The 21,564-nt window shown below is 45.7% G+C and overlaps 1 pseudogene; it reads left to right on the top strand.

The window, feature by feature from the left end:
* Positions 1–13,782: 13,782 nt before the first annotated feature.
* Positions 13,783–14,394, top strand: LOC121833006 (annotated as a pseudogene).
* Positions 14,395–21,564: the final 7,170 nt, after the last annotated feature.

The following is a 21,564-nucleotide window of genomic DNA, read 5'->3' as shown; positions in this document are numbered from 1 at the left end:
AAAAGTCAGCAGGCGAGATATTCAAAATGGAGCCCGGGCTTGGTTCAGCGGTCAGCCAGTCATTGCCACTTTCATGCTGTTTCGAGAGGTGCTCACTGTAGTCCCCCTTGCACTAGGTCAGAAGGTTCGCGCAGATGGAAGAGAAACGTTTTTCAGCTCACCGCAAAAAATGTAGCGCTAGATGAGCTGCGCTGCGCTATTAAAGCGAAAGCGAAAGCCGGGAATTTAGATGCTGCGGAAGCCTTCCCGGGAACTAGAGCCAGCAAAAACTCTGGTGACCTGATTTGGCTTGAGGATCGTTGCCGTCGAATTCCCTGGGCTTTTTCTTGAGTTTCGGACTGGCTGATGGCTGTTGAGTTTCTGCTTAGAATGCGGAGTGCACTCGAAAAGACCGACCGCTCTCCGGAGATTTCTTCTTCCCTTCCTAATAATATTAATGAAGGTTTATAATTTTTTCGGACGCCACGAAGTATGATTTGGGTCTGCCAAAGCCAAAACTGGCTTGTGCGGATAAAGCTTAAAACCTAAATAATAATAATATCAATAATACTAATAATATATTTCATTTAGGAATGCAGATCTTGCAGACTTGATGTCGGACTGGTCAAAGCCACCGAGGGCTTGTAAGACCAGGCCTAGAGATTTCATTAAGAAAAAAGCAAACAGGAGTAAAAAATGCAACTCAATAAACAAAATTTAAAAAAAATAACGAGTATTGAAATATTCCAGTTTCGTTGGAAACACAGTGTAGTTTTTGAAACGTGGAAAAGTTACGATATAAAAAATGAAGTAAATACAAAATGCATACACTCGCGCACGTTGTCATATGCACAGCACCAAAGCGATTAGAAAAGTGCTCCTCGAAGATGTGGCTGGAAAGAATTAGCAATCGTTGTCGTACAAGAAAAAACAAAAAACAAAAAAAAAAAAACACTGACACACTTGTTTGCGTTTTTCTACGACACAGGCTTCAAGGTTCGAAGAGTTCTTCAGGGAATAGTTATATCTCGGAAAAAAGCAAAGCAAAGAAGTTTGTGTAGATAAAAAAAAAAAAAAAAAAAACCGGCGCCAAGGCAAAAAAAAAAAAATAGACCTGAAATTTTGAAAACGTGGGAGTCAAGCAATAAGCTTTTGTGTAGAAATGAAAATAAAAAGGAGAATATAGTTCATTTAGTTCATAATAATAATAATATTATATTATTGATAATAATTTATTTACCCATTAATACGAGAGAAGTAGGATGTGAATACGGGTACATCAAAGCCAATGAAGGCTTGTGTAATGAAGGCTTGTGTGACACCCTAGAAAAAGGACATATCTGTCTGCCTAGGTACAAAGATAAAATAAAACTAACACACAATAAAAAAATTAAGAAAATTAAAAAATTAACATTTAAATTACCACACAACTAGCACAAAACTAATATCTCACAAGCAGTATATACACATCTCCTGAAAAGGCAGTTAGCTAGTGTCCAAATTCAAGAACTTGAGTTCTTGTTTCAGCGTCTTCAATGATGTAACTTGGTAAATCGAGTCCGGGAGGGCGTTGAACAAAAACGGGACATAATGTTCTTGCATGCATTTGCCATATCGAGTGGAACAAAGCTTCACTTCAAAACAAGAGAAGCGACGCAATGTGCGAGATGAAATAACTTGTGTTTTGAAATCACTGTTCCAAGAGTAACGATGCACCACGGTCTGAATAAACAGAGAACAAAAATTCGGTAGTTTGAGGTTTTTAAAGATGTCAGCGCGGTTAGACAAATCCGTATTATATGCAACACTAGTTAAGTAAAATATCAATTTTCCCTTGCCACCGTCCTGAACAGTTACCGTACACCGTTAAACCATAACGGAATATACTGTAAGCAAGCGCGTGCACAATAAGAAATCGAATACCGACAGGCAGAAAAACTAGAGTGTTAAAGAGCGTACAGGCAATAGATCGTAGTTTACCACAAAGGTAAGACATGTGTGAGTTACATGATATATCATAATCAAAATATACGCCTAGGTATTTTACATGGTCAACTGATACGATGGATACACAATTACAAGGATTGCAGCTTGATGCATGGAGAAAGCACTGCACATTACCCCGGTGTTTTTGAAGGGGTTGTGAAAACAGACAAGCTTTTGTTTTAGAACTGTTAATGTCTAGAAGGTAATTCGTAAAGCGATTCAATAAATGCGTGGAGTTGACCTGGAATGCGTTGAGCGAATCAGAGAAATCAATATGACGCGCGACAAAGAGGTTATCGTCGGCATATTGGTAAATTTTGCATCCATTTATAACATGGGCCATATCGTTCACAAAAATATTAAAGAGCAAAGGTGAAAGAATAGAACCCTGAGGGACCCCCGCCTTTAAAGAAATACGAGAGCTTTTAAAGTCTCCGATTACTACAGGTTGGGCCTATCAGAAAGGAAGCTTTCTAGTAAAGAAAAAAACAGACAACAAAACCCTAAATTCTGTCACTTTCTTAGAAGCAATTGGTGGCTAACAGTATAAAAGGCTTTAGATGCATCAAGAAATAGAGCACAAGCGAACATGTTTTTTTAAGGATAAGTACAAATAATCAGCGAAGTCATCCAGAGCTGGTTGGGTGCCTCGTCCAGTGATAATGCCTTTTAGAGTTGACGTAAAGATACCGGGCTTATCAATAAAGCTGCTCATCGATTGAAATATGTGTTTTTCAAGTAATTGTCCTATATTGGGCAATATTAATATAGGGCGATAGTTTTCAACTTTAAATCGTATTCCTCATTTAAAACGAAGTCTTACCAATTGCTACTTTGAGGCCAGTGGGTATGGTACCACACGTAATGAAACCATTTATAAACTAAAAGAACATTCTTAATCCTTGTGAAGTTTTTTCGGAGGTCATACTTGCAAATGCCATCAACCCTGGGTGACTTGTTAGTTTTGAAATCAAACAGAAGAGAATGAAAATCTGTTTTCTCTATTGTGGGAAGAAAAGCTGATACTAGTGATGTGTTGTGCAAAGTGCAAGAGTGGTCATCATTCTTTCGACTCACACTAGAGTACGTAGCAAAGAGGCTGTTGAAAGCTTCAACTAAAGATGATGACAGTGCGCCGAAATTTTGTTCGATAGTTTGATCAATAGATCGCGCAGTACCAGTGCATCGGAATTGATTAATTAATGACCATATCTAAGAGAAGCTACGCTTGGCCTCCTGATATTTTGATTTGAAATACGGTCTTTTTGCGCAGCGAATTATTTCGTTGACTTTGTTTCTAGCATGCCAAAATTCATTTCTCAAGTTTATTTTATTTGGAGACTTTCTACACCGACTCCACAAAATATCCTTTTCCTTATTTTTTTCCAGGATATTAAAGTTGAGCCATTTGCGTTGTAGACTGCGCTTTTTCAAAATAACAGTACGTTTAGAAGCCTCAGTTAAAGAGTGAAGGGCCTGCACGAACCGTGGATAAATATTCATTCTTGACAGAGCCTAGGAAGCCGTCCCAGTCATATGAGGTAATTGATTTGTCGAGCAATGCAGTATCAATGATTTTGACCTAATTAGAAATTTTAGGTTCCAGAGTGGACGCTGAGTCGTGTTACTCGGCAACCAACAAAGTAGTGACCTGCAAGATTTTCATGAATCACAGCGCTATCCACCCGGGGGCTTGGCGCTCGTATGGATATATGGTCGATGCAGGAAAAGACTGGTTTAGTGCCTAGGAGTTCTCTCGTTGGGGCAGTAATCACACATTCTAAACCAGAGGTGGACAGAATGTTTAATAGTCACATACGATGGTATTATTTGTGTTTAGTGTATCTATAATAAAATCACCCACTAAACAGGTGATGCATACACAATCACTTTGAGAAAGTCAGCTCTAGCTCACTCATAAATAGGAGGGTGGCCTATAAAAACGCAATTGAGAGAGCGAAAGATTGGAATAATCAAGTCCAACTTTCGGGGACACGGCAGTTTAGTTCCAGACTTTAGCGACACGTGGCGTATCGACCTTTACGCATTTTCAAAATGTAGTATCGCGCGTCGATCACAATCTTGACCTTCTATACCCAATCCTCCCCTCACCGTCCTGCTACTGTCCGCCGGTGACCTCCTCTCATTCTTGCGCCTTCAGTCTGCTCCTGCTGCCGTGTGCTGCGTCATGTGCAAGAAACGTTGGAGCGATCAAATAAAGAAGAAGAAAAAAGTCCGCTTAATGCGGACAATAGGCCCAAACATCGTGAAACAAAAATAAAGGGTAAAAAAGACGCGTAAAAGATAAAAACTTCTCTGAGAAACCAGATTCATTCGAGAAGCCTATTTCACTGTTGTGTCCAAACATGTCACGAAGGTACTTAAAAAACGCGTGAAAAATCAATCGCTTAGGGTATAGGCAACCTGCAATGCTGTTTGGTTTGGCGCCATCTAGCGACTGAAGCAAGAAATATTGGGTACCCCTGGGAGTGGCGGCTGCATTGTTCAAACGTGAGCTATTACTCTGATGGCGCCGCTGAGCCTAGTGTCCGAAGCAAGAAATACTGGGTATCCCAGGAAGCCGTGATCGTGTAACGTGCCAGTAGAGCGAGAGCTACGGCCCTGGCGGGCCAATCGGAGCGTGACTGCGTATCACAGGAGCGCGCCTCAACTCCGAAGAAGTATCAGGCTTTTCGCTGCGTCATGCTCCAATATGTGTGCGTTGCACTCGTATACGTCTCGCATTTCGAAGCATTCGGCACGCAATGTGGAACTTATCGTTCGCCGTTTGCCAAGTTACAACGAGATTGGGTATAACCGTGCGCTCTCACCCTGCTGGCGCCGCCTGGCCGTTGCCGGCTGCCTATTCAGTTGTAGGGCTTCGCCTTTTGTGCGCGGCTTGTCCTGGCACTGTGGATTGTCCAATTCTCACCGTTCACCCTCCTTCATTGTCTCTCCCCAAGCTGACTCCTCGGCGTTTATTTCGCGTGCTTTGGAGCAAAAACAGAAATGAATATTCAGAGAAAAAATTATTTCAGCGTACCCGATAAGCAGGCGTGGAGGCTTAACATAATAAAATATGAGAAAGAACCGACGTAGCTTTATGAAATAAATGTAGGGGGGCAAATGAGCTAATGTACATTAAAAATTATTTTAAAAAAAACGAGACTGCAGGTAACGACACACACACTCAGAAGTGTCATGCACAGCTGAAGTTTTATTTTCCAAAACCTGGTTAAATACGAAAAAAAAACGAACGGATAAGGGGAAGGAAAAAACCTCTTTTCACAAATATAGATTTCGACTATAAAATAATTGTATTCCGTTGTGGGATGTGAGTAAAAGAAAGGGGAAAAGATGACCACAAGCGTTTGATAATGGAATCGCTCGCAATACTACGTCACGAAAACGCTATTAATAAGTCTTGGTTTTGTTTGGATCAGGAACTTCGGCAATTTCTTAGGCTGTGAAAACTGCTGTCCTTCAGTGTCTACAAGTTTCCGGAAAGAAAAGTTGTGAGGAAAGGTAAAAAACGCAGGCGAGCTGATGAATGAAATCCATAGTAACCCTAGACTTAGGAAAATAAAAAAAAAAAACGGACAGAACAACGAAGTCTCCAACACAGCTTGAAATTTATTTAAGAACCATCGTCTTTTATACATGTCACAGACCTTCGTCACAATTCAAAAGACCTCCTCGCCCACTTCACAGTGTACCCCCACCCTCAAGACCAGCACGCGGCTCTGACGTCATGCTCCTGCGGTGGCGCTGTTGTCGCCACGGCGCATGCGCAGAAGCGTCACCTTATGCGAATCTGGTTTCTGCGCTTGCGCAATGCCCACACCTGGTGTGGGCGAATGCGGGCTTGTTTGTAAACAGCGTGTCGGTCTATACCGACTAACGCACACAAAAGCAAACACGCCCCAAACATAAAAGGAGACTAACTCGAAAAAGGAATGCGAGACTTGTTCGTTTTCGGTCGGGATGACAGAGTTCTAAGATAAGAGAGGAGAAGGATGTCGCGGGAGGCCATTATTGTCCTGGTGACTAACGGAATGTACGTTTGTAGAAAGAGGTGTCCTTGGGGGTCTTCCCGTCCCATTATCCGTTCGATTTCTTGAACTTTTTTCCTGTTTGTCCAGGTTTTGGAAAATAAAATTTCAGTTGTGTTTGAAACCTTGGAGTGTGCGTATAGAATAATATACAAAATGGGTGATTACTAATTTCTGAGGAATTAGTAAATATGCCAAATAAACTTCAAGAATCTTACAAAAAGAGGACACTTATCTTTAATGAAGTGACGAATTCTAATTGTGTTAATTTGCAACTTGTGACAGACAATCCGCTAAGTTAACAGTTTTTTTTTTTTAAATCGGTGAGCTTTTTTCTGCATCCGCTCAAATGCCGGTGAGCTTTTCTCCGCATCTGCCGGTTTTGCGGTGAGCTTTTCTCCGGTGAGATTTTTTCCGCCGCTCCTGAACGGGACGCAGCAGATATCGTAGTGGGCAACATAGGATAGCTGCAAAGTGGCCATAGCTGATAATGGAGCGGGCCACATATCATCAGCGGAGCGTGGGGTATTGGAGCGGACCGCAGCGGAGCGTGTCGTAGAGGGGTATTGGAGCGGACCGCATCGGATAGGAAAGCTGACAGTAACATCGTCTTAAAAATTTCGTCGTAGCGTATAAAAAGGCACCACGGAGTCTCAAAAACACCGTCGTGTGCGCCTTAAACTAACGACGCAGTTTGTAAATTTCGTCGCGCCGTGCGCGGATGCGTCGGCAAACGGGACGTTTGGGCGATAGATCAAAGGGGCGCCCTCGATTTCCTAAGTGCGTCTTTTTGTCTTTTTTTTAATTAGCCGCATTTTTGGTGACCTCCAACCATATTGCCGGCGTATCTGGACTAAAGGGAGAGCTCCTCTAGCTATCATCATCATCGTTTGTGACGTCACGGGTAGGACAGACTGGGACAGACCGCGCAGATCTCGGATTCCTCGGCTTGTCAGCTCGCTTCCTGCGCTGATTTGGGTAACACGCCGCAAAGCCGGTTTTACTCGTGTTTATTTGGTGAAGCGATATTTGTAGTAGAACATTTTACCAAAGTTTGAAACCGAATGTGGCACGCGTAGTCGGGCCAACAAACATTCTGAGCGCTGAGAATGTCGAAGCGCTCGGAAGGTGGTGTGCTGTTCTCTACCCCAGTACAAAAAGCTTATTGTAGTGAGTGCGCAGGCGAGCTGGTGGAAATTAACCATTCTGATGTTAGCTTGAGACTGAGGCAGGAAAAGAGGAAGTTTCAAAGTAGAAGAAAAAGGAACAGTCGAGGATACGTCTCTAACACAGCTAAAGACAAGTTTATTCGGTCACCCTCTTATATACACTCCACAATCTTCACCACAGAACCTTCGCGACCTCCAAAGCCAAAAGATAACAAAGAACTCATCTCTTTCCACCACAATAATCAAACGACCTTGACAATCCTACAAAGCCCCCTCACCAACACAACCTATCTCCTCTCTCCCGGAAGACGATCGACCTTCGCGTACATAGCACACCCTCCTCCTCTCCTCCCCGGCCCACAATCCCGAAACAACCCGGCAACAAAAGATACCAATCCACCTGATCCAAACCAAAGACACAAAGGAGGAAACCACTTACACCCTTTCACAATCAACAACCACTTAACAAAACTCTCAAATCCGCAAGCAGAGCTGGCAGTAATGCAATTACTGTAATGAAATTATAGTAATTTAATTACTTGTTCCAGCAATTAGTAATGTAATTCATTACTTTTTGTAGCAGGTAATTTAGTAATGTAATGAATTACTCCAGCGACGGTAATTGTAATTAAATTACCTAATTACTTTTTCGCACCACGCATATTTTTTTTGTGTCCACAATACACAAGAGCGCTTTTCTTTTTATTTTACTTTTTCTTTTTCCTCTACACCTTTCCAAAAAACTCTCTTTGGCCGCCGCTATGTTGCTGATGCTAATGCGGCTGGTGCGACTCTCGCGCCCGCTATCAGCTAGACATTTTCTGCCACTTTCTTGAACTATGAAAACCCGCTCAGCGCGATTCTCTACCTATGTTTTGCGGTTTGCATTCGACGTTTTCTGGCCCCTCTTGAAAGTTTCCGCTTACTTTTTCTGATGCATACTGCGTACCCTCTCTGTGTTATCTTCCACTGTGAGAAATAGGGCTGGTAAGTGCCTTCCATTCGAGCTTTTCTGCTCGACATTCTCGGGAAACGAAGGAGGTGAAGTAGGTCGAACTAAGGCCCCTGGTGGAACGGCCCTCGACGCGATTTTGCGAGCAATGACAATTGTTCTCCCCCCTCCTAGAGATAATCCGCGTAGGGTCCTCAGTCATCTCCAAAAATATTTGTCCGGGTTGGGGTGGGAAACGGATCAGTCGCGTGCGTTCCTCTATCCATCGGTAAACATGCAACAGAGAGTTCTAGCTGTGTGCCATCAGCTGTGTAAATAATGTAAATAAAGTTATCTGTAAAAGGAAGTTATCAATAGCTCCTTTATATTCAAAAGTATACAAAAGTAATGCTAAAGTAATGTCATTACTTTTAAAAGTAATTTGTAATGGTAATTAATTACTTTCTGGCTGTGGTAATTTGTAATGTAATTTCATTACATTTCAGCAATTTTCAGCAAAGTAATTAGTAATGTAATTTAATTACAAAATATGAGTAATTTGGCCAGCTCTGTCCGCAAGAAGGTTTTTGCACTGCTGCTAAGCTGTAACGACACTTGACTAATGCAGTTGCCCATTGATTTCATTCTTATTGTTTCCTTTACAACCCTTTTGATGTCGTTTACTTCCCTGTGTATTATTTCTGTTTCGGACCAGCGTGGTATGCAATTATTACATTCTTGAACATGTTTCGCTATTTCCGAATCAGTCGCGTTGTTTTTTACATTTCTTTTGTGTTCAGTCAATCTATCATTTATACACCTCGACGTTTGACCCACATACTTAAAACCACATTCCAGGGGAATTTCGTATACCACTCCATTATCACACGGAAAAGACTTTTCTCGATGCATTTTTGTGCATTCCCTTACACTCTTGTCGAAGGGCGTCAAAAACAGTCAAAGCAGGTATTGTCAGGTCTTTAATCACAAATGCAATGGACAGATCATGTACTCATTTCTTGGCTGAATCAGTGAAAAGGCAGTGGAGAAGGCTAAACAGTGCTGGTTATCAGGATGAATTCGTAGGGAAACAGTTATCCGTAAAATTCGCAGACAAATGTAGAGCAGAACCAAAGTAAAGGCCAAAACATAGAACTACTGTAATTCCGTACTATCACAAAATTTCTCACAACTTGAAGGCTTGTGCAAAAAAGTTCGATGTTGGTCTGGTTTTTAGTTCCGACTATAAATTGAGTAAGCTCACGCCCTTCCACAAAAGTGTAAGGGAATGCACAAAAATGCATCGAGAAAAGTCTATTCCGTGTGATAATGGAGTGGTATACGAAATTCCCCTGGAATGTGGTTTTAAGTATGTGGGTCAAACGTCGAGGTGTATAAATGATAGATTGACTGAACACAAAAGAAATGTAAAAAACAACGCGACTGATTCGGAAATAGCGAAACATGTTCAAGAATGTAATAATTGTATACCACGCTGGTCCGAAACAGAAATAATACACAGGGAAGTAAACAACATCAAAAGGGTTGTAAAGGAAACAATAAGAATGAAATCAATGGGCAACTGCATTAGTCAAGTGTCGTTACAGCTTAGCAGCAGTGCAAAAACCTTCTTGCGGATTTGAGAGTTTTGTTAAGTGGTTGTTGATTGTGAAAGGGTGTAAGTGGTTTCCTCCTTTGTGTCTTTGGTTTGGATCAGGTGGATTGGTATCTTTTGTTGCCGGGTTGTTTCGGGATTGTGGGCCGGGGAGGAGAGGAGGAGGGTGTGCTATGTACGCGAAGGTCGATCGTCTTCCGGGAGAGAGGAGATAGGTTGTGTTGGTGAGGGGGCTTTGTAGGATTGTCAAGGTCGTTTGATTATTGTGGTGGAAAGAGATGAGTTCTTTGTTATCTTTTGGCTTTGGAGGTCGCGAAGGTTCTGTGGTGAAGATTGTGGAGTGTATATAAGAGGGTGACCGAATAAACGTGTCTTTAGCTGTGTTAGAGACGTATCCTCGACTGTTCCTTTTTCTTCTACTTTGAAACTTCCTCTTTTCCTGCCTCAGTCTCAGGCTAACATCAGAATGGACAAAAAGCTTGATGGTGAAAATAAAATATCCTGCACTTTATTCTACTACAACATCTACCACGGCGAGTAGGGTGTATTTTTGATTATGATTCGGACAAAATTAAACTAAGAAAGGAATGTCTCATCAAATGGAAAACATTAAAGCGAAACTCCAGAACCATTTGCGTGTGTAGTAAACACTTCAGTGAAAGCGACTCTGTGTATGCTGTTGGTTTCAATGTGTTCTGTGAATGCTGGTTTCTTATTAGTTCCGATTTGACCCCTTTTTTAATTTTGTAAATCAGTAAACGAATATTTCCTTAAAATAACCGGCAGGAAGACGCAGTGGCTGGCTTCCAGAGTCGCTTCGACGAAATCTCTGCTTATTCACCCGGTCGATGCGAAACATGCGAGGCCCCCTCGCGATCGGAGTAGAGTGGGCATGTTACTCATTGAAAGTCATGGTCGAAGAAACGCTGATAATAGTTTTATAAGATATACGAAAAGGCGCTTAAGTACAATAAACGATACATTACATGTGTGACCTGTAATCCCAACTTTGGGGCGTGGAGAGATCAGAGTAGTTTGCTGATACGACAACAATTTCCAGAGAGCTTGAGGTTACCAGCTGACGCCGTAAACCCTGAAGTAAAAAAAAAAAAAAACGTTTGCACGCAGGAAATGGGGGGCACGGCGCGTCCGTAGCAACATCTTGCAATTGTGGGAAAATTTATTATATGGATATATATCTTTTAAAGTGTTTTAATTACCGTCGTATTTTTGAAACGTTTGCATATATGCCCTCATAGGGGCTTGTGGTGTGCAAATATGAATATATTTTTATTTACGGAACATTCCAGACCTTTTTTGTTTAACTAAGGCAAATATGTTGTGACAACTAAACATTAAGAATTTTTTTAGATTTATTTATTTAGTGTAATATTTTAAAATACAGCAAATCTAAGTTTTAATTTTGCAGAAATAACTGTTGTCATAAATAATTTTTCTCTCCTGCAAGAGACTCTGGTAGCTAGAAATATCAATATTAAAAAAACATACAGTATTTGCCTGACCCCTTTTTGGCCAGATACGGGTTTGTGAGTGCTTCGCTGTGCACTTGCCCTGATGGACATTTTTTAATGAGCTTAATTGCCCAGTACTGGTACCGAAATATTAAGTTAATTGGTTGAAGAATTAAGACGTTCACTTCAAATTAGAGTCCTTTGTGAGTCACTCATTGCATTATCATAAAAGACACCTACATGAAAAGACTCAAGCGTACTTAAACGCCTACTCTAGCTACAGGCTTCCTATGTGTAGGTACGCTTCTTTTTTCTGCGACAACTTGGCGATATCAAAATAAAAAACTAGTATCGCCTACAGTGTTATTAAACAGCCCTACGCTCGCAGTGTACGCGCCACTGATATGCCATAGCCGCGATTGCTACGAGTTAAATGTTGAACTTGGCCAAGAGGTCAATCCGTGAATAATAAATACATTTTCAACTTGTTTCTTTATATCTGTACTGTCTATTTCTCGAGTCAGGCGGAAGCGTGTGACCCTCCTCGAAAATTATAGTGCGAATATGAGAAAAGAGAAAACGGAAAAAAATGGCGAAAAGGTTAACCTGAGAGGTAAGTCGCGGCTTGCTACTTTGTACAGGGAGAAGGGGAGCAGGCAATCAAAGTGGCGATGAAAACGACGCTAGCATTAATCCTTTGCCATGAAACACCCTTTCTGCTGTAGTTATCGTTCTGTATAGCCAATCCAGCGAAGGCGATGAGCATGACTTTGGGTCACCAAAAAATAAATAAATAAATAAATAAATAAAATATTTCTGACATTCTGTGTACCGCTCGCTTGGCCACAGGAAAAGGGTAGTCGACCTCAAAACTATATTTGACAAAGACGTCATCAGCATTCTTTCGCGTTCTGTCATTAGCAACAAAATAACTTCTGTTTAGCCGTATCATATGATCAAATTTTTTCCCAAAAATCTTATTCTTAAGTGCTCGCCTGCAGGTTGTTCTTCATCTTGCAATAAAACATAACTAAATTGTATAAAATGGAAAGTGTAGGACGAAATAGTAGTCTACCTGAAGCGAGGTGAACCTTTAAGTTTTGAGGGGAGTGGAGGGGTGGTTAAAATATGGGGGTGGTGCACGAAATAACCCAATCCCGATTCCCCCGTGTCGATATCCCCGCTGCAAATTCCCCGCGTTATCTCCCCCGACCTCATTTCCCCCGGGTTCCAAAAACCCCGTGGCCCCATCCCCTTATCAGTTCCCCCCGTCCTCTGCCCCCGATTCTCGTTACGGGACGAAAGAAAAAGTGCATACCGAGGGTCAACAAAAACAAAGAAACCTCGAACGCGACCAGGTGAGTTCTATTTAAGGAACTTTCAACATTGGATGCTTCCCAGACGAGGTTGAGGTGCAGGAGATGCGGGTCGAATTTTTAAAAACGGAAAAAGAGAAGGAGGCCTTAGTACTAGTCGGATTTAAGTATTGCTTTCAGCGGAAGAACCAAGGTGAGAAAACTGCCTGGAGATGTGCCAAATACTGGACAAATAACTGCAAAGCAGCAGTTCTCACGAAGCACGGAAAAGTCGTCAAGACAACACAAGGTGAGCTAATGACTTTCCTTTTTTACTTTCGCAAACTCTCGTATTGCTGTTCAGCTTGAAGGGCACTGAATGAATGAGGCTAAAATCTGCTGCGGCGTTTCATCATCATCACGTCTATGTGTTTCAGAGCACAACCATCCACCTCATAGCAGCCAACTTCGGGAAGCGCGACTGAAGAATGCACTGAAGCAAAGGGTTAGGTTGGAGCCGCATTTGCCAGCACCGCAAGTGTACAGCAGAGAGATCTTGAGCCTTGTGGGTCAAGTAAGCAAAAACATTGTCTCGTCTTTACATGCTATGTTTTATTACACGCGTATACGTGTTCATGGTGTCCGCGATTGAACATTGTTTGTGACGGGACCAATTTGTTCTAGGTTGACGAGACGGTGATGGCTGAGCTGCCGACTTTTGAGAGCGTGAGGGGCACCATGTACAGGGAGAAGAGAAAGCAGCAACCGAGCCTACCAAGGGACATGGCCGAGATTAACCCTGGAAGACTACATACGGAGACACTCGACAAGCGAGGCTTCCTGCTGTTCGACGTCAGCATAAGTGCAGGCCGTGTTCTTTGCTTTTGCACACAGGAGCTGCTTTTTCATTTTTCGGAAATGGTTGAAGTGTTCATCGATGGCACGTTTTTCTCCTGCCCGTCATTGTTTTATCAACTGGTCACAATAAGCGCCGTCAAATAGGGTTTGCGCTTCAATATCGCCTACTTTCTTCTACCTGGGAAGTCTCGAGAAGTATATGTGTCGGCCTTCACGAACTTCAAGACGGCGTTGGACTCTCTTCGTGCACCTCTGGCACTCAGCGTTGTCCGTACGGACTTTGAACTGGCCCTTATCCAGGCTTTTCTTTTCGTTTTTCCTGGAATCCGGCACCAGGGTTGCCATTTTCACTTCGCTCAAGCAATCTGGAGGAAGGTTCAAGAACTCGGACTTGCCAAGGCTTACCAGCTGATTCTTCGGTAACGATGTTTGTACGCCAGACAATCAGTTTGGCCTTTGTCCCGCCAGCGTTCGTACGTATTGCTTGGCGGGGTTTGAAGGCAACTGCACCACCAGCCCTTGGAGTCCCACAATTTATCCTGTACTTCGAGGATACTTGGCTCTTAGGAAACTACGACACCCAGCAGTGGAACCACCACCAAAACAGCGGAGCCCGGACAAACAACCTAAAGGAGGCCTGGCACCGGTCAGTTCATTTTTCAGTATGGTATAAATTTGCTATAAAAAAATCAGAATGTTTATTTACCAGGAGTTGTAATCCTTGTGCTTTTTATTTTCAGAAAAATTAACAACGCCATCGGGAAAGCGCACCCCAATGTCTACACTTTCGTGGAGCACATCAAGCGGGACTAGGCCACTAGCAGAGTCACCCTCCTCCAGGTATCCAACGGCGGCCAAGCCCGAAAGCGACAAAAGAAGTGGGAGATGAAGGACGAAGCCATCAGGAAGCTCGAGCAGCGTCTGTCCAATGGAGAGCTCAACATTCAAGAGTTCCTGAGGCTGGTGCAGCGATATTGCGGTATCTAAGTAGTGGACATTGCTTCAACAAAACTGTATACATTAACATGTTAATAAATCTCCCATAATTTGCAATATTGTCAATCACTGAACTGACACAGGATCACGGAATAACAGTGTGCGTTGGTTTCAAAGAACATCGGAGGTGATCAAAGGGCGTCCGTATAGTTTCGTCGACACTCGTTTCATCGGCACCATGTTTCGTGAAAAAAACTAGCTTCGTCGCACGTGCATCACAGGGACCCATGTTAATCCAGGCGGACCACCCGCCCACACCGCCTCGCGGCGTCAGACACAGGCGACTTATTACAAAAGGAAGCTAATCCGAGCAGTTGGTGTAACAAACTTTTGATGAAACGATATGTCGATGAAACGTCGTTCGATCAACTGATTGCCACTGGATAGAGAGGCACACAAAAGTTGCAACATGGGGGAATTGCATACGGGGGTGCTGGCGCTCGGGGGAGGCAAGACGGGGAATTTGACAACGGGGATTTCGACACTCGGGGGAAATGGCACGGGGCATTTGGGACGGGGGAACTGCCACCGGGGGAATCGTGCTACAACCAAATATGGGATGAAGACGATTTGTCAAGCGTACTTGTTGCGGGCCGACTGGTGACAGGGTAATTCGTCACATAGGAACATTCGTTATAGGGTGACTCGTCCATTGGACAGTTGGCCACATTGACAGCGCAGAAAAGGATATAATAATCTACAAATCGCAATTTTCAGTAACTAGCTATGGTCTTTGACGAGGGCGCACTTAGAACAATAGAACAGGATGCTTTATTAAAAAAGTAATATGCATGTAAACATATGCAATGCCGGAGGATGTGCATAATGGTTCCAGCATGCATAGATACCACGAAATATGTTTCAGGTTGCTAGAAATAATGTATAGCGTCCGATCGAGAAGAGTAAACCTTACTTTTTGGCCCGCGTAGGAAAACTACGCGTCGCAGAACGCTCAAACTCCGCCAGAATGTAACCCTAGTGGTCCCAGCAAGATGCCAAAGTTTCAGCCCGATCCGATAACTTAATCAAGACTTATAAGTGATTTTCTTAAAATTTCAATGGGAAAATGGCCGCCGACGGAGTTTTCAAACACATGGGGCTCTACGACACCAGAAACCGAAAACGGGCAAAAATGGGTTCCATTTTCTCATTGCAATTTTCAGAAAATCACTTATAACTTCTGATTAAGTTATCGGATAGGGCTGAAACTTTGGCATCTTTCTCGGACCGCTAGGGTTACATTCTGGCGTAGTTTGAGCGTTCTGCAACGCGTAGTTTTTTTTACGCGGGCCGAAAAGTAGGTTTTTTTTTCTTGATCGGACCCTATAGATGTACAAATAGGTTTCGAATAGAAAATACTTGGGAAAGAAACTTTACCATTCCGATATAAGAAGTACAAGACTTCAAAGCCACTGCACTAGGCTGTCAATCTGGCGGGTGCTGTCGTACTGCCCAGCAATGAAGTGTCTGCCTGTTGCCGTCGATGTGTCCATTTTATTTTTAACGCACCTGCAGAGTCCCGTTAGCACACTTGCAACCCAGAAGGACAGACCGAGAAAAGACCGGTTTTTAAGCCTCTTGCAAGGGCGTAGGAGCTCTGCAGTAGCGCATCCGGTTCTACGACGACAGAAGAGGTTTAAAAAACCGGCCTTGTCTCGGTCGGTCCTATTTGATTGCAAATGTGTGAACTGGCCTTAAACGCTTCTGCCACCTTCAGCCTGTGAGATCTTCATTTCATCGATGTCGAAGTGGCGACAAAGTGGGTATTTCAAACTCGGCGACATCCTTTAAGGCCAAAGGAGTGCCCGACAAAATGTTATGCGGAGTTTTACGACTTCCCATTGTAACATAAACAAGTGATTAAAAAATCAGATACTTCAATGCTAAACGTAGAACAGGTTTCGGCACACACCTGCTGGTTAGACGACTTTATGCATATCTCGGTTGGGTCCCCGCAATATCTTTTGCGGCAACTCCAATACGACAGTGCGTTGTTCCCCCCTACTATATGTACTTACACAGAAACCCGTCGCGAGTCAGCATCGCTCCTCCTTTCTCTGTCGTGACCACTTCTTTTTTCTGGGAACGACACAAGAGTTGTTCACTCCTGATCACAATACTTGTTTACTCTCGATCACAACACTTCTTCACCCTCAATCAACCATAATGACCTTGGGTCAACCTTGCCTATTTGGGCCTACCTAAAATATGTTTTTGTTCTATTTCGGTCAACCTTGCCGGGTTGTCCGGAATCGACCAAAACATATTTTAGGGAACGAAGCATTGTGCTCGGGCTGCCCCAGTGACGAATCCTCCTATGACCAATGTTCCGCTGTCACCAACGGGCCTGTTACCCGTCGTCCTGTGACGAATCGCCATGTGACAAATGAACCGTATCTTATATAGCTGCAGGAGAAAAAAAATAGTGAAGACTGTACATAGCTTTTCAATCGGGACGCATAGAGCAATTAGGGCGGACGTTTTGTATGTTGCGATATGGGGGGCACTGGTTAGGTTGTCATTTTGTTTTTCAATGTCTAGAAGACGGATTCGCCGCATCCATCAGGTCAAGCAGCGGTTAGGGTGCCGCGAACCAATTAGTTCATGCACTTTTCGAGCACATGAGTTTTTGCGTTGTGTTGGCGTTGGTGCGTCAACCTTGCTGAAAGCAACCATTAGTGCCTCTCTGTAGTCCTCGTATGTTGGTTGCGCCCATCAGGCATGTTTTATGTCTTCGGGGTCGGCTGCACGAGGTGCGATTAGCTGTGTTCTACCGTCTGAGATAGAATTGTGATGAAAACCAAATACGTAAAACCTCTCTGGACTATAGCTGCGAAAGTAATTAGGTATGATCGGGGTGAAGAAATTTGTGTACATGGGACGGTATGCGTGGTAGAGCAAAACATTACGAAGTAGTATATCTTCTTCAAATGGTACCACCAGGAATCTTTTTGACCCGTGAATGAAAACGCTCCGCTGCAGTATAAATAAAAAAACAAGCTTGCGCATAAAAAATCGATAGTGGTGTAAAAGCAAGCCTTCAAGCAGAAAGGCCCAGCTTAACTAAACGGTATAATCCGCACCGACCACTTTGCGTCCTTCAAAGAGATCAAACGAGGTGTGCTCAGTGCTTGGAGAAAACCACCTCTCCATTAAAAAAACGCATTGTTGAGATTATTTCAAGTGCTTTAAGAGAGCTTTAAGTGCTTCAACAGTACAGCTGCTTAGTGATGCATCTGTCGAGTTTCTAACATATAAAACGACTTCAAAATATTAACGAAACAAAGGCACTGCATGAGACCCTTTGAGCAAATTTAGTAAGAAATATTTATTTTTTGTGTTTAGATATATTGGTAAATAGGAAACTACAATCAAAATACTGCATTTTACGTTGGAATGGGGATCCGGACAATGTGGTCCCGGACATTATGATCCCGGGCACTATGGTCCCGGACAAAATGGACCCGGATATTATGGTCCCGAGTGCAAGGCCGGCCAAAATGGTCCCAAATCGTTCGAGATTAGAATGTTCTACGCGCCGAACCTTCTACGCCGAATGCTCCAGAAGCCCACGGGTGTACAAAAGCGGCTCCACGTGGCAAGCCGGAGTCAGTTTCGCCCCAGCGTTCGACTCTGCTCTTTCGCCGACTTCGATGCCCGTGAGGCTCTGCTGTTATCTTTTGGTTCCATTTTATTTTTGGGCACAGGTTCACCCTATTAAACGTTTAGTTCCTTCAGTTATTCGCCGCCTCATCACTTGTCCTTCGTTACATTTTGGTGGAGGTGCTGGGTACCGCATGCCCGTGCAGCGTTCCCCTCCAAGGGCCCGCAGTGCAAGTCCGATTCCCGGCTCGGTGAGAAGACCACTCATCGCGGAACCTGAAACTCAGACCAGCCGCCGCACCAAGGGAGAGGATCCTGAGTACGGTTTGCTGCTGGACAAGCCCAAACCGAAGACGACGATGGCCGACCAGTCACAAGCCCCCGCCGCTCCTCCCGTCATCTTCATGCCCGTCGCACCGCGGACGGCTGCCCCCTTCCACGGTGAACTCTACGAAGACGTCGAGGATTGGATTGACCAGTACGAAAGTGTCGCCCGCCACAATGGCTGGACCGAAGAGCAGCGTCGGCAAAACGCGTATTTTTCACTCGTAGGGACTGCCAGGTACTGGTACGAAAATCACGAGCCTTCTTTGACATCGTGGGATGTGTTCAAGAGCCAGCTGAAGGCAACATTTCTCAACCAACACCGCCGAGAGAGAGCCGAAGACCTGCTTCAACCCGAACCCAGGGCCCCAACGAGAGCGTCACCGGCTTCGTGGCGGACGTTCTGCGCCTGAGCGCCCGCGCCGACCCTCAGGCTACAGAAGAAAAGAAGGTTCGAATCCTTATGAGGGTCGTGAGAGACAACATCTTCGGCGGCCTTGCTCGCAGCCCTCCAACAACAGTCGAAGATTTTGTCACTGAGGCGACGAACATTGAGCGTGCCCTGCAAGCCCGAGCCAGCCACTACCATCGACCACCCGGCCTCGCCGCCCTCGCGCCGTCTAGCTGCGAGCTCGCCCCCAGTATCCCGGGCATCCGGGAGGTCATTCGAGACGTTGTCCGGGAGGAGCTTCGGAAGCTGCTGCCTGCTGCCAACTAGCCGGTTTCGCTGTTTATAGCCGAAGTTGTGCGCGAAGAAGTTCAGCAGGCAATTCAACCGGAGGCTTCTGCCAGCGTAGCTGCACCCGAGGAGCCCACCCTGACCTACGCCGCTGTGGCCCGACGGCCACCGCCTCCTCCTCGAGCCTATGTTGCGCCGCCCCGACGTCAGTCTCCTGCGCCGCAGCACGACCGACGCCGCGACGACCAGTTCCAGTACACCAGCCAGGAGCCCCGTGCACCCCGGAAGACCGATGTGTGGCGAACGCCCGACCGATGCCCTCTGTGCTTCCACTGCGGGGAAGCAGACCACACCTACCGCCGATGCCCATACCGTCGACTCGGGCTGCGCGGGTTCCACCTGAACGACCCGCGACCCCGTTATGGTGAACGCCCTCGGGAGATCGACGAGTACCTGCGGCGACCCCAGTCCCCCGAGCCTGCGTCCCGCCGAGAGTTCCGGTCGCCGTCGCCGCGACGTCCAGCTTCGCCGATGCACCAACCCCGACGTGAAAGCCTGTCGCCCCTCGCTCCTCGCCGGGGAAACTAGGCGCGGCAACCCCTGGAGGTAGAGTTGCCGAAGACGACCGACGCCAAGATCCTCCACGAACGTCGGGGGGCCGCCACTCGAACACTACCAGAGACCGAAACGACGCCCCTGCAGCGGTGTCCAATAACCTAAACGTCGTCATTGACGGGCACGACGCATCAGCACTCGTGGACACCGGAGCAGACTTCTCGGTCTTGAGTGGGAGGCTCTCCCGCCGCCTTCGAAAAGTCACCACGCCGTGGGATGGACCACAAATACGAACCGCCGGAGGGCACCTCATCACACCAGTCGGGACATGCACTGCTCGCGTCGAGATCCACGGTGAGACGTGCCCCGTGAAGTTCGTCGTTCTGCAAGACTGTTCAAGGGACGTTATCCTCGGAATGGAATTTCTCTGCGAGTATGGCGCCGTCATCGACCTCGGGGCAAACCAGCTGACGCTGCGAAAGCCTGTTTTACCGCCGGTGGAAACCAACACGACGTCAACCGCGATCCGAGTTATCGCCGACCATGTGAACTTACCGCCACGGTCGAGTGTTTTCGTCACCGTCATAACCGACGCAGCCATGCACGGTGAAGCTCCTTCTGGAAGGCAGCCTCCAACTGCTCCTTGAGAAAGGAATTGGCCTCGCGCGAGGCGTAACGGATTTCCAAGAAGGACGTACAACTGTTCTTGTGACAAACTTCCGAGAGGAGCCGCAGCACCTAACGAAGGGTACCAATGTGGGCCACATTAAGGAGCTTCAGGCGCCAGCCGTGGTCACCGCAATCTCCGAAGAAACCTCGTCGTCACAGCAGAACAGCACGCCGCCGCCGCCGCCGATCGACATTGACCCGGAGCTTCCAGCTCCTAAGCGCCGGCAACTGGTTGATCTCCTCGCTAAATACCGTGACTGTTTTGCCACGTCGTCGAAAGTTCGTCAAACACCAATAGCGAAACATCGCGTTATTACCGACAACGACGCGCTCCCTGTCCACCAGTCGCCGTATCGAGTCTCATTAAAGAAGAGGAAGGTGATTCAAGATCAAGTCCAAGAAATGCTCGACGACGACATCATTCAACCCTCAAGAAGTCCTTGGGCGTCCCCAGTCGTCCTTGTAAAGAAGAAGGACGGAACCCTGCGGTTCTGCGTGGACTATCGTCGACTGAACGCTGTGACGAAGAAGGACGTCTTTCCGCTCCCCGCATCGACGATACGTTAGACCGACTGCGCCACTCCCGATATTTTTCGTCGATGGATCTGAAGAATGGCTACTGGCTGATTAAAGTCGACGAACGCGACCGGGAAAAAACTGCCTTCGTCACTCCCGACGGACTGTACGAATTCAAAGTGATGCCGTTCGGGCTTTGTATTGCGCCAGCCACCTTCCAGCGTGTCATGGACACCGTGCTGGCAGGTCTGAAATGGCAGAGCTGCCTCGTCTACCTCGACGACGTCGTGGTATTTTCACGAGATTTCGATGAGCACCTGAAACGACTTCGAGCCGTGCTTCAAGCCATCAAGACCGCCGGCCTGTCACTCAAACCAACAAAGTGTCGATTCGCCTATGGTGAACTTAAGTTCCTTGGCCACGTCGTGAGCAACAAAGGTGTTCTCCCTGACCCCGAGAAGACCCGCGCCGTAGCTGCATTTACGCCGCCGTCTGACAAGAAGGCCGTGAGAAGATTGCTCGGACTTTGTGCCTACTACAGACGATTTGTTCGGGACTTCGCCAAGCTGTCCGCACCGCTGATGCAATTCACGAAGGACGCCGTAAAGTTCGAATGGACAGACGAACACCAGCGGTCATTCGATGAGCTGAAACGAAGACTCCAGACGGGCCCCGATTCTTGGCCATTTCGACCAGTTCGCTGATACAGAGATCCACACAGACGCCAGTAACACCGGACTTGGCGCGGTGCTTGTTCAAAGGCAGGACGGGGCAGAGCGAGTCATCGCATACGCGAGTCGGACGCTGTCTAAGGCAGAGAGGAACTACTCTAGAACTGAAAAGGAGTGCCTTGCTGTCGTCTGGG

This window comes from Ixodes scapularis, unplaced genomic scaffold, assembly GCF_016920785.2.
Source record: "Ixodes scapularis isolate PalLabHiFi unplaced genomic scaffold, ASM1692078v2 PGA_scaffold6__148_contigs__length_123643588, whole genome shotgun sequence".
Classification (NCBI taxonomy): Eukaryota; Metazoa; Arthropoda; class Arachnida; order Ixodida; family Ixodidae; genus Ixodes; species Ixodes scapularis.
The sequence above is the reverse complement of the archived record's forward strand: the minus strand, read 5'-3'. Positions and strand labels throughout refer to the sequence as shown.